Source organism: Oncorhynchus masou, unplaced genomic scaffold, assembly GCF_036934945.1.
Source record: "Oncorhynchus masou masou isolate Uvic2021 unplaced genomic scaffold, UVic_Omas_1.1 unplaced_scaffold_664, whole genome shotgun sequence".
Lineage (NCBI taxonomy): Eukaryota > Metazoa > Chordata > Actinopteri > Salmoniformes > Salmonidae > Oncorhynchus > Oncorhynchus masou.
In genome coordinates, this window is record NW_027013085.1 from 360,975 (window position 1) to 372,057 (window position 11,083).

Genomic DNA, 11,083 nt, shown 5'->3' on the forward strand with positions numbered 1-11,083 from the left:
TCCCTCCTCACACTGTAAGTTAACAGACACCTCCCTCTACACACTGTAAGTTAACAGACACCTCCCTCCACGCACTATAAACTAACAGACACCTCCCTCTACACACTGTAAGTTAACAGACACCTCCCTCCTCACACTGTAAGTTAACAGACACCTCCCTCCACACACTGTAAGTTAACAGACACCTCCCTCCACGCACTGTAAACTAACAGACACCTCCCTCCACACACTGTAAACTAACAGACACCTCCCTCCACACACTGTAAACTAGCAGACACCTCCGTCGGCACACTGTAAACTAGCAGACACCTCCCTCCACGCACTGTAAACTAACAGACACCTCCCTCGGCACACTGTAAACTAGCAGACACCTCCCTCCACACACTGTAAGTTAACAGACACCTCCCTCCACACACTGTAAGTTAACAGACACCTCCCTCCACGCACTGTAAACTAACAGACACCTCCCTCCACACACTGTAAACTAGCAGACACCTCCCTCTGCACACTGTAAACTAGCAGGCACCTCCCTCCACGCACTGTAAACTAACAGACACCTCCCTCTACACACTGTAAGTTAACAGACACCTCCCTCTACACACTGTAAACTAACAGACACCTCCCTCTACACACTGTAAACTAGCAGACACCTCCCTCGGCACACTGTAAACTAGCAGACACCTCCCTCCACACACTGTAAGTTAACAGACACCTCCCTCCACACACTGTAAGTTAACAGACACCTCCCTCCACGCACTGTAAACTAACAGACACCTCCCTCCTCACACTGTAAGTTAACAGACACCTCCCTCTACACACTGTAAGTTAACAGACACCTCCCTCTACACACTGTAAACTAACAGACATCTCCCTCCACACACTGTAAACTAGCAGACACCTCCCTCGACACACTGTAAACTAGCAGACACCTCCCTCCACACACTGTAATTTAACAGACACCTCCCTCCACACACTGTAAGTTAACAGACACCTCCCTCTACACACTGTAAGCTAACAGACACCTCCGTCCACACACTGTAAGTTAACAGACACCTCCCTCTACACACTGTAAGTTAACAGACACCTCCCTCTACACACTGTAAACTAGCAGACACCTCCCTCCACACACTATAAGTTAACAGACACCTCCGTCCACACACTGTAAGTTAACAGACACCTCCCTCTACACACTGTAAGTTAACAGACACCTCCCTCTACACACTGTAAGTTAACAGACACCTCCCTCTATACACTGTATGTTAACAGACACCTCCCTCCACACACTGTAATTTAACAGACACCTCCCTCTACACACTGTAAGCTAACAGACACCTCCGTCCACACACTGTAAGTTAACAGACATCTCCCTCTACACACAGACACCTCCCTCTACACACTGTAAACTAGCAGACACCTCCCTCCACACACTGTAAGTTAACAGACACCTCCGTCCACGCACTGTAAACTAACAGACACCTCCCTCCTCACACTGTAAGTTAACAGACACCTCCCTCTACACACTGTAAGTTAACAGACACCTCCCTACACACTGTAAACTACAGACACCTCCCTCCACACACTAACAGACACCTCCGTAACACTGTAAGTTAACAGACACCTCCTCTACACACTGTAAGTTAACAGACACCTCCCTCTACACACTGTAAGTTAACAGACACCTCCCTCTATACACTGTATGTTAACAGACACCTCCCTCCACACACTGTAAGTTAACAGACACCTCCCTCTACACACCACACACGTCCACACACTGTAAGTTAACAGACATCTCCGTCCACACACTGTAAGTTAACAGACACCTCCCTCTACACACTGTAAGTTAACAGACACCTCCCTCTACACACTGTAAGTTAACAGACACCTCCCCTACACACTGTAAACTAACAGACACCTCCCTCCACACACTGTAAACTAACAGACACCTCCCTCCACACACTGTAAACTAACAGACACCTCCCTCCACACACTGTAAACTAACAGACACCTCCCTCCACACACTGTAAGTTAACAGACACCTCCCTCTACACACTGTAAGTTAATCTACACCTCCCTCTACACACTGTAAACTAACAGACACCTCCTGTCTAACACACTGTAAGTTAACAGACACCTCCCTGTCTACACACTGTAAGTTAACAGACACCTCCCTCACACACTGTTAACAGACACCTCCCTCCACACACTGTAAGTTAACAGACACCTCCGTCCACACACTGTAAGTTAACAGACACCTCCCTCCACACACTGTAAACTAACAGACACCTCCCTCCACACACTGTAAACTAACAGACACCTCCCTCCACACACTGTAAACTAACAGACACCTCCCTCCACACACTGTAAACTAACAGACACCTCCCTCCACACACTGTAAGTTAACAGACACCTCCCTCTACACACTGTAAGTTAACAGACACCTCCCTCCACGCACTGTAAACTAACAGACACCTCCCTCCTCACACTGTAAGTTAACAGACACCTCCCTCTACACACTGTAAGTTAACAGACACCTCCCTCCACGCACTATAAACTAACAGACACCTCCCTCCTCACACTGTAAGTTAACAGACACCTCCCCTCTACACACTGTAAGTTAACAGACACCTCCCTCCACGCACTATAAACTAACAGACACCTCCCTCTACACACTGTAAGTTAACAGACACCTCCCTCCTCACACTGTAAGTTAACAGACACCTCCCTCCACACACTGTAAGTTAACAGACACCTCCCTCCACGCACTGTAAACTAACAGACACCTCCCTCCACACACTGTAAACTAACAGACACCTCCCTCCACACACTGTAAACTAGCAGACACCTCCGTCGGCACACTGTAAACTAGCAGACACCTCCCTCCACGCACTGTAAACTAACAGACACCTCCCTCGGCACACTGTAAACTAGCAGACACCTCCCTCCACACACTGTAAGTTAACAGACACCTCCCTCCACACACTGTAAGTTAACAGACACCTCCCTCCACGCACTGTAAACTAACAGACACCTCCCTCCACACACTGTAAACTAGCAGACACCTCCCTCGGCACACTGTAAACTAGCAGGCACCTCCCTCCACGCACTGTAAACTAACAGACACCTCCCTCCACACACTGTAAGTTAACAGACACCTCCCTCTACACACTGTAAGTTAACAGACACCTCTACACACTGTAAACTAACAGACACCTCCCTCTACACACTGTAAACTAGCAGACACCTCCCTCGGCACACTGTAAACTAGCAGACACCTCCCTCCACACACTGTAAGTTAACAGACACCTCCCTCCACACACTGTAAGTTAACAGACACCTCCCTCCACGCACTGTAAACTAACAGACACCTCCCTCCTCACACTGTAAGTTAACAGACACCTCCCTCTACACACTGTAAGTTAACAGACACCTCCCTCTACACACTGTAAACTAACAGACATCTCCCTCCACACACTGTAAACTAGCAGACACCTCCCTCGACACACTGTAAACTAGCAGACACCTCCCTCCACACACTGTAATTTAACAGACACCTCCCTCCACACACTGTAAGTTAACAGACACCTCCCTCTACACACTGTAAGCTAACAGACACCTCCGTCCACACACTGTAAGTTAACAGACACCTCCCTCTACACACTGTAAGTTAACAGACACCTCCCTCTACACACTGTAAACTAGCAGACACCTCCCTCCACACACTATAAGTTAACAGACACCTCCGTCCACACACTGTAAGTTAACAGACACCTCCCTCTACACACTGTAAGTTAACAGACACCTCCCTCTACACACTGTAAGTTAACAGACACCTCCCTCTATACACTGTATGTTAACAGACACCTCCCTCCACACACTGTAAGTTAACAGACACCTCCCTCTACACACTGTAAGCTAACAGACACCTCCGTCCACACACTGTAAGTTAACAGACATCTCCTCTACACACTGTAAGTTAACAGACACCTCCTCTACACACTGTAAACTAGCAGACACCTCCCTCCACACACTGTAAGTTAACAGACACCTCCGTCCACGCACTGTAAACTAACAGACACCTCCCCTCCACACACTGTAAGTTAACAGACACCTCCCCTACACACTGTAAGTTAACAGACACTCCCTCCACGCAGTTAACAGACACCTCCCTCCTCACACTGTAAGTTAACAGACACCTCCCTCTACACACTGTAAACTAGCAGACACCTCCCTCCACACACTATAAGTTAACAGACACCTCCGTCCACACACTGTAAGTTAACAGACACCTCCCTCTACACACTGTAAGTTAACAGACACCTCCCTCTACACACTGTAAGTTAACAGACACCTCCCTCTATACACTGTATGTTAACAGACACCTCCCTCCACACACTGTAAGTTAACAGACACCTCCCTCTACACACTGTAAGCTAACAGACACCTCCGTCCACACACTGTAAGTTAACAGACATCTCCCTCTACACACTGTAAGTTAACAGACACCTCCCTCTACACACTGTAAACTAGCAGACACCTCCCTCCACACACTGTAAGTTAACAGACACCTCCGTCCACGCACTGTAAACTAACAGACACCTCCCTCCTCACACTGTAAGTTAACAGACACCTCCCTCTACACACTGTAAGTTAACAGACACCTCCCTCCACGCACTATAAACTAACAGACACCTCCCTCCTCACACTGTAAGTTAACAGACACCTCCCTCTACACACTGTAAGTTAACAGACACCTCCCTCCACGCACTATAAACTAACAGACACCTCCTCTACACACTGTAAGTTAACAGACACCTCCCTCCTCACACTGTAAGTTAACAGACACCTCCCTCCACACACTGTAAGTTAACAGACACCTCCCTCCACGCACTGTAAACTAACAGACACCTCCCTAACACTGTAAACAGACACCTCCCTCCACACACTGTAAACTAGCAGACACCTCCCTCGGCACACTGTAAACTAGCAGACACCTCCCTCCACACTGTAAACTAACAGACACCTCCCTCGGCACACTGTAAACTAGCAGACACCTCCCTCCACACACTGTAAGTTAACAGACACCTCCCTCCACACACTGTAAGTTAACAGACACCTCCCTCCACGCACTGTAAACTAACAGACACCTCCCTCCACACACTGTAAGTTAGCAGACACCTCCCTCGGCACACTGTAAACTAACAGGCACCTCCCTCCACGCACTGTAAACTAACAGACACCTCCCTCCACACACTGTAAGTTAACAGACACCTCCCTCTACACACTGTAAGTTAACAGACACCTCCCTCTACACACTGTAAACTAACAGACACCTCCCTCTACACACTGTAACCTAGCAGACACCTCCCTCGGCACACTGTAAACTAGCAGACACCTCCCTCCACACACTGTAAGTTAACAGACACCTCCCTCCACACACTGTAAGTTAACAGACACCTCCCTCCACGCACTGTAAACTAACAGACACCTCCCTCCTCACACTGTAAGTTAACAGACACCTCCCTCTACACACTGTAAGTTAACAGACACCTCCCTCTACACACTGTAAACTAACAGACATCTCCCTCCACACACTGTAAACTAGCAGACACCTCCTCGACACACTGTAAACTAGCAGACACCTCCCTCCACACACTGTAATTTAACAGACACCTCCCTCCACACACTGTAAGTTAACAGACACCTCCCTCTACACACTGTAAGCTAACAGACACCTCCGTCCACACACTGTAAGTTAACAGACACCTCCCTCTACACACTGTAAGTTAACAGACACCTCCCTCTACACACTGTAAACTAGCAGACACCTCCCTCCACACACTATAAGTTAACAGACACCTCCGTCCACACACTGTAAGTTAACAGACACCTCCCTCTACACACTGTAAGTTAACAGACACCTCCCTCTACACACTGTAAGTTAACAGACACCTCCCTCTATACACTGTATGTTAACAGACACCTCCCTCCACACACTGTAAGTTAACAGACACCTCCCTCTACACACTGTAAGCTAACAGACACCTCCGTCCACACACTGTAAGTTAACAGACATCTCCCTCTACACACTGTAAGTTAACAGACACCTCCCTCTACACACTGTAAACTAACAGACACCTCCCTCCACACACTGTAAGTTAACAGACACCTCCGTCCACACACTGTAAGTTAACAGACACCTCCCTCTACACACTGTAAGTTAACAGACACCTCCCTCTACACACTGTAAGTTAACAGACACCTCCCTCTACACACTGTAAACTAACAGACACCTCCCTCCACACACTGTAAACTAACAGACACCTCCCTCCACACACTGTAAACTAACAGACACCTCCCTCCACACACTGTAAACTAACAGACACCTCCCTCCACACACTGTAAGTTAACAGACACCTCCCTCTACACACTGTAAGTTAATCTACACCTCCCTCTACACACTGTAAACTAACAGACACCTCCCTCCACACACTGTAAACTAACAGACACCTCCCTCCACACACTGTAAACTAACAGACACCTCCCTCCACACACTGTAAACTAGCAGACACCTCTCTCGACACACTGTAAACTAGCAGACACCTCCCTCCACACACTGTATGTTAACAGACACCTCCCTCCACACACTGTAAGTTAACAGACACCTCCGTCCACACACTGTAAGTTAACAGATACCTCCCTCTACACACTGTAAGTTAACAGACACCTCCCTCTACACACTGTAAACTAACAGACACCTCCCTCCACACACTGTAAGTTAACAGACACCTCCCTCTACACACTGTAAACTAACAGACACCTCCCTCCACACACTGTAAACTAACAGACACCTCCCTCCACACACTGTAAACTAACAGACACCTCCCTCCACACACTGTAAACTAACAGACACCTCCCTCCACACACTGTAAACTAACAGACACCTCCCTCCACACACTGTAAACTAACAGACACCTCCCTCCACACACTGTAAACTAACAGACACCTCCCTCTACACACTGTAAACTAACAGACACCTCCCTCTACACACTGTAAACTAACAGACACCTCCCTCCACACACTGTAAACTAACAGACACCTCCCTCCACACACTGTAAACTAACAGACACCTCCCTCCACACACTGTAAACTAACAGACACCTCCCTCTACACACTGTAAGTTAACAGACACCTCCCTCTATACACTGTATGTTAACAGACACCTCCCTCCACACACTGTAAGTTAACAGACACCTCCCTCCACACACTATAAACTAACAGACACCTCCCTCTACACACTGTAAACTAACAGACACCTCCCACCACACACTAAGTTAACAGACACCTCCCTCCACACACTGTAAACTAGCAGACACCTCCCTCCACACACTGTAAGTTAACAGACACCTCCCTCCACACACTATAAACTAACAGACACCTCCCTCCACACACTGTAAGTTAACAGACACCTCCCTCCACACACTGTAAACTAACAGACACCTCCCTCCACACACTGTAAACTAACAGACACCTCCTTCCACACACTGTAAGTTAACAGACACCTCCCTCCACACACTGTAAGGCAACAGACACCTCCCTCCACACACTGTAAGCTAACAGACACTGATCTCCCCCTGATCTCTGATTCAAGCTTGTTTGTTTGGCTTTTCTTTTTTAAACAAATTCTAAAAGATGTCAAACAGATTTGTGTTAACCTCGTCCCCAGGCCAATTGCATATAAGAATCGTTGGGAAGAAGTGTCTGGGGAACAACGTTAGATTTGTGGTAACATATCTAAGAACCGACCTACTGTTTTTTCCTCTAGCATCCAGTGTACTGTGTGAATGTGGTGGGTACCCAGAACGCCAACAACCTGATAACAGTGTCTACTGATGGGAAGATGTGCTCCTGGAGTCTAGACATGCTCTCTCAGCCACAGGTGAGCAGAGGGGCATAAGGCTGCTTCCTAAATGACCCCCTATTCCCGTTATAGTGCACTACTTTTGACCAGGGTCCATTGGGTAGTAGTGCACTACATTTGTCCAGGGTCCATTGGGTAGTAGTGCACTACTTTTGTCCAGGGTCCATTGGGTAGTAGTGCACTACTTTTGGGTCCATTGGGTAGTAGTGCACTACTTTTGACCAGGGTCCATTGGGTAGTAGTGCACTACTTTTGACCAGGGTCCATTGGGTAGTAGTGCACTACTTTTGACCAGGGTCCATTGGGTAGTAGTGCACTACTTTTGACCAGGGTCCATTGGTAGTAGTGCACTACTTTTGACCAGGGTCCATTGGGTAGTAGTGCACTACTTTTGACCAGGGTCCATTGGGTAGTAGTGCACTACTTTTGACCAGGATCCATTGGGTAGTAGTGCACTACTTTTGACCAGGGTCCATTGGGTAGTAGTGCACTACTTTTGTCCAGGGTCCATTGGGTAGTAGTGCACTACTTTTGTCCAGGGTCCATTGGGTAGTAGTGCACTCTAAAGGGAATAGGGTGCCATTTGAGACATATGTATCGCAATAAACTCCTATTAATTCTCCTCAGAGAATTTATCTAAATAAATTATTTTTTTATCCATAAAGAAAAGGACTAGTATTTGTCTTTGTTCCATGTTTATTGAGGTAAACTATGAGCCTGCATTTAACAGGAGAGTATGGAGCTGGTCTACAATAAGTCCAAGCCCGTAGCAGTAACAGGAATGGCCTTCCCTGCCGGAGATGTTAACAACTACGTGGTGGGAAGCGAGAAGGGATGGTGTACTCTGCCTCCCGCCACGGCAGGTTAGTGAGCTGAGGCTCAACAGGGACACTTATTTATAACATGAATGTGTCTTCACGTTTCCATAGAAACAGCACACGACACTGGGGGATGTGTGTAATGTCAGTCTCTCACATTATCTATATTTTACAATGTTTTTTATTGTTACAAATGAATGCAACCTCATGAAGTTGATGTTATTTATGTTTCCGATGAAAACAGCGCAAGATGTTTGCAATATGTGTGTGTCCTTCGACCAGCCAACCTACGGTACCTGGAATGATAGCTTTATCTTAAAGCTCATTGAATGTACTTAGGTGAATGCCTTATTATGTTGTTGTGTGCAGTAAAGCAGGTATAGCTGAGATGTTTTGAGGGGGCACCAGGGCCCAGTGACTGGGATCAGCTGCCATAACGCTGTGGGCACTGCTCGACTTCTCACACCTCTTCATCACGTCCTCCTTTGACTGGACTGTAAAACTGTGGTCAATCAAGGTAAGACAAGTCACATTACTCTACTCAGGGTGTTGCCCCTGTTCCCTGATCTACATTTTAAACTAGCAATTACAAGACAGTTATAACTGCCACCTAAGGCCCCAAAAGAACCCTCAGCAGCAGTAGCAGCATTCTTTGTGGTGTCTCTGTAGAATTAGAATGGAATAGAATTCTCGTAGAATAGAATTTGAATTTGTTGTTCTTTCTGTGTCTGTCTCTGTAGAATTAGAATGGGAATGAAATTCTCGTAGAATAGAATTTGAATTTTGTTGTTCTTTCTGTGTCTGTCTCTCTCCAGCACAACAAGCCACTGTACTCCTTTGAGGATAATGCAGATTATGTCTATGATGTCAGTTGGTCCCCTGTGCATCCGGCTCTCTTTGCCTCCGTGGATGGGATGGGTCGTTTGGACCTGTGGAACCTCATCAATGACACTGAGGTGAGTCACACAATCTCATTGGTTACTTTACTTACAAATGGCCCATCGTTCCTTTGGGAGTATAGGTCATCGACAACTCCTGTCCATCACACTGTTCTGGGCAGTCTCCTCCAGCTCGTTCCTCTCCATCACATCCTGTTCTGGGCAGTCTCCTCCAGCTCGTTCCTCTCCATCACACTAGGGTCTGGGCGGTCTCCTCCAGCTCGTTCCTCTCATCACACTCTGTTCTGGGCGGTCTCCTCCAGCTCGTTCCTCTCCATCACACTCTGTTCTGGGTGGTGTCCTCCAGCTCGTTCCTCTCCATCACACTCTGTTCTGGGCGGTCTCCTCCAGCTCGTTCCTCTCCATCACACTATGTTCTGGACAGTCTCCTCCAGCTCGTTCCTCTCCATCACACTCTGTTCTGGGCGGTCTCCTCCAGCTCGTTCTTCTCCATGACGGTTTTTATTAGTTAATTGTTTACCACTGTACAACTTTCTTTTATCCTGGTCTGGATGTGTATGATGCAGAATAGGATTTGATCATATTCTACATAGCTATCTGTTGTTGGTATGTGGTTGTAAGATAATATGACGCTTTTTCTTTTTAAGGTGCCCACAGCGAGTGTGACGATCGAGGGCGTGTGCTCTGAACCGTGTGAGATGGGCGTCGGGAGGCAGAGAGGTTGCCGTGGGTGACTTCGGAGGGACGTGTCTGAATCTACGATGTGGGAGAGGTGAAATAATTAAGTCCATCATTTAAAGGGTTCGAACGATGAGAGAATGGGTGCTGCTGAAACAAGATGGAACTCGTGGCCCTTGTTGTTGTGCCTTGATTCTTATTCTTCTTTGCTGAAATGTGATACATTAGTTAGCCTACTGTTGTTTTCTATCCAATTGTTTTCAGTTTTTTTCTTCATATATATGCTCATCCATATATTTTATACTTATATATTCTTGTCCCATTCCCTTTTACTAGATTGTGTGTATTAGGTTTCGTTGTGGAATTTGTTAGATATTACCTGTTAGATATTGCTGCATCAGATCTAGAAGCATAAGCATTTTGCTACGCTACGCAATAACATCTGCTAACCATGTGTATGTGACCAATAACATTAGATTTGATTTGATATGTGACTGACCGTGTTTTGTCTCCTGTAGCTGGCAGTGCCACACCCTGAGGACTGGAGCCACTTCGCCCCGCACCCTCGTCGAGATCCGTGCCAACCGCGGGGATGGAGAGGAGGGGGCCGTGGAGCTGCCAGCCTGAAACCTTCTCACCCTCTCATCAATGGATGCAACGTTTCAGGACTGACAGCCTGATAACAGACATTTACAGATAACAAACCATCATTTACTGACGTAAAACAACAGCAGCATGCATGCTTCAGTGAGATTCAAGTCATTGGAATT

At 47.1% G+C, this 11,083-nt stretch overlaps 1 pseudogene; it reads left to right on the forward strand.

The window, feature by feature from the left end:
- LOC135536788 (cytoplasmic dynein 1 intermediate chain 1-like) overlaps window positions 1–10,389 on the forward strand; it is a 62,958-nt pseudogene extending 52,569 nt beyond the window's left edge.
- The last annotated feature ends 694 nt before the right edge of the window (window positions 10,390–11,083 follow it).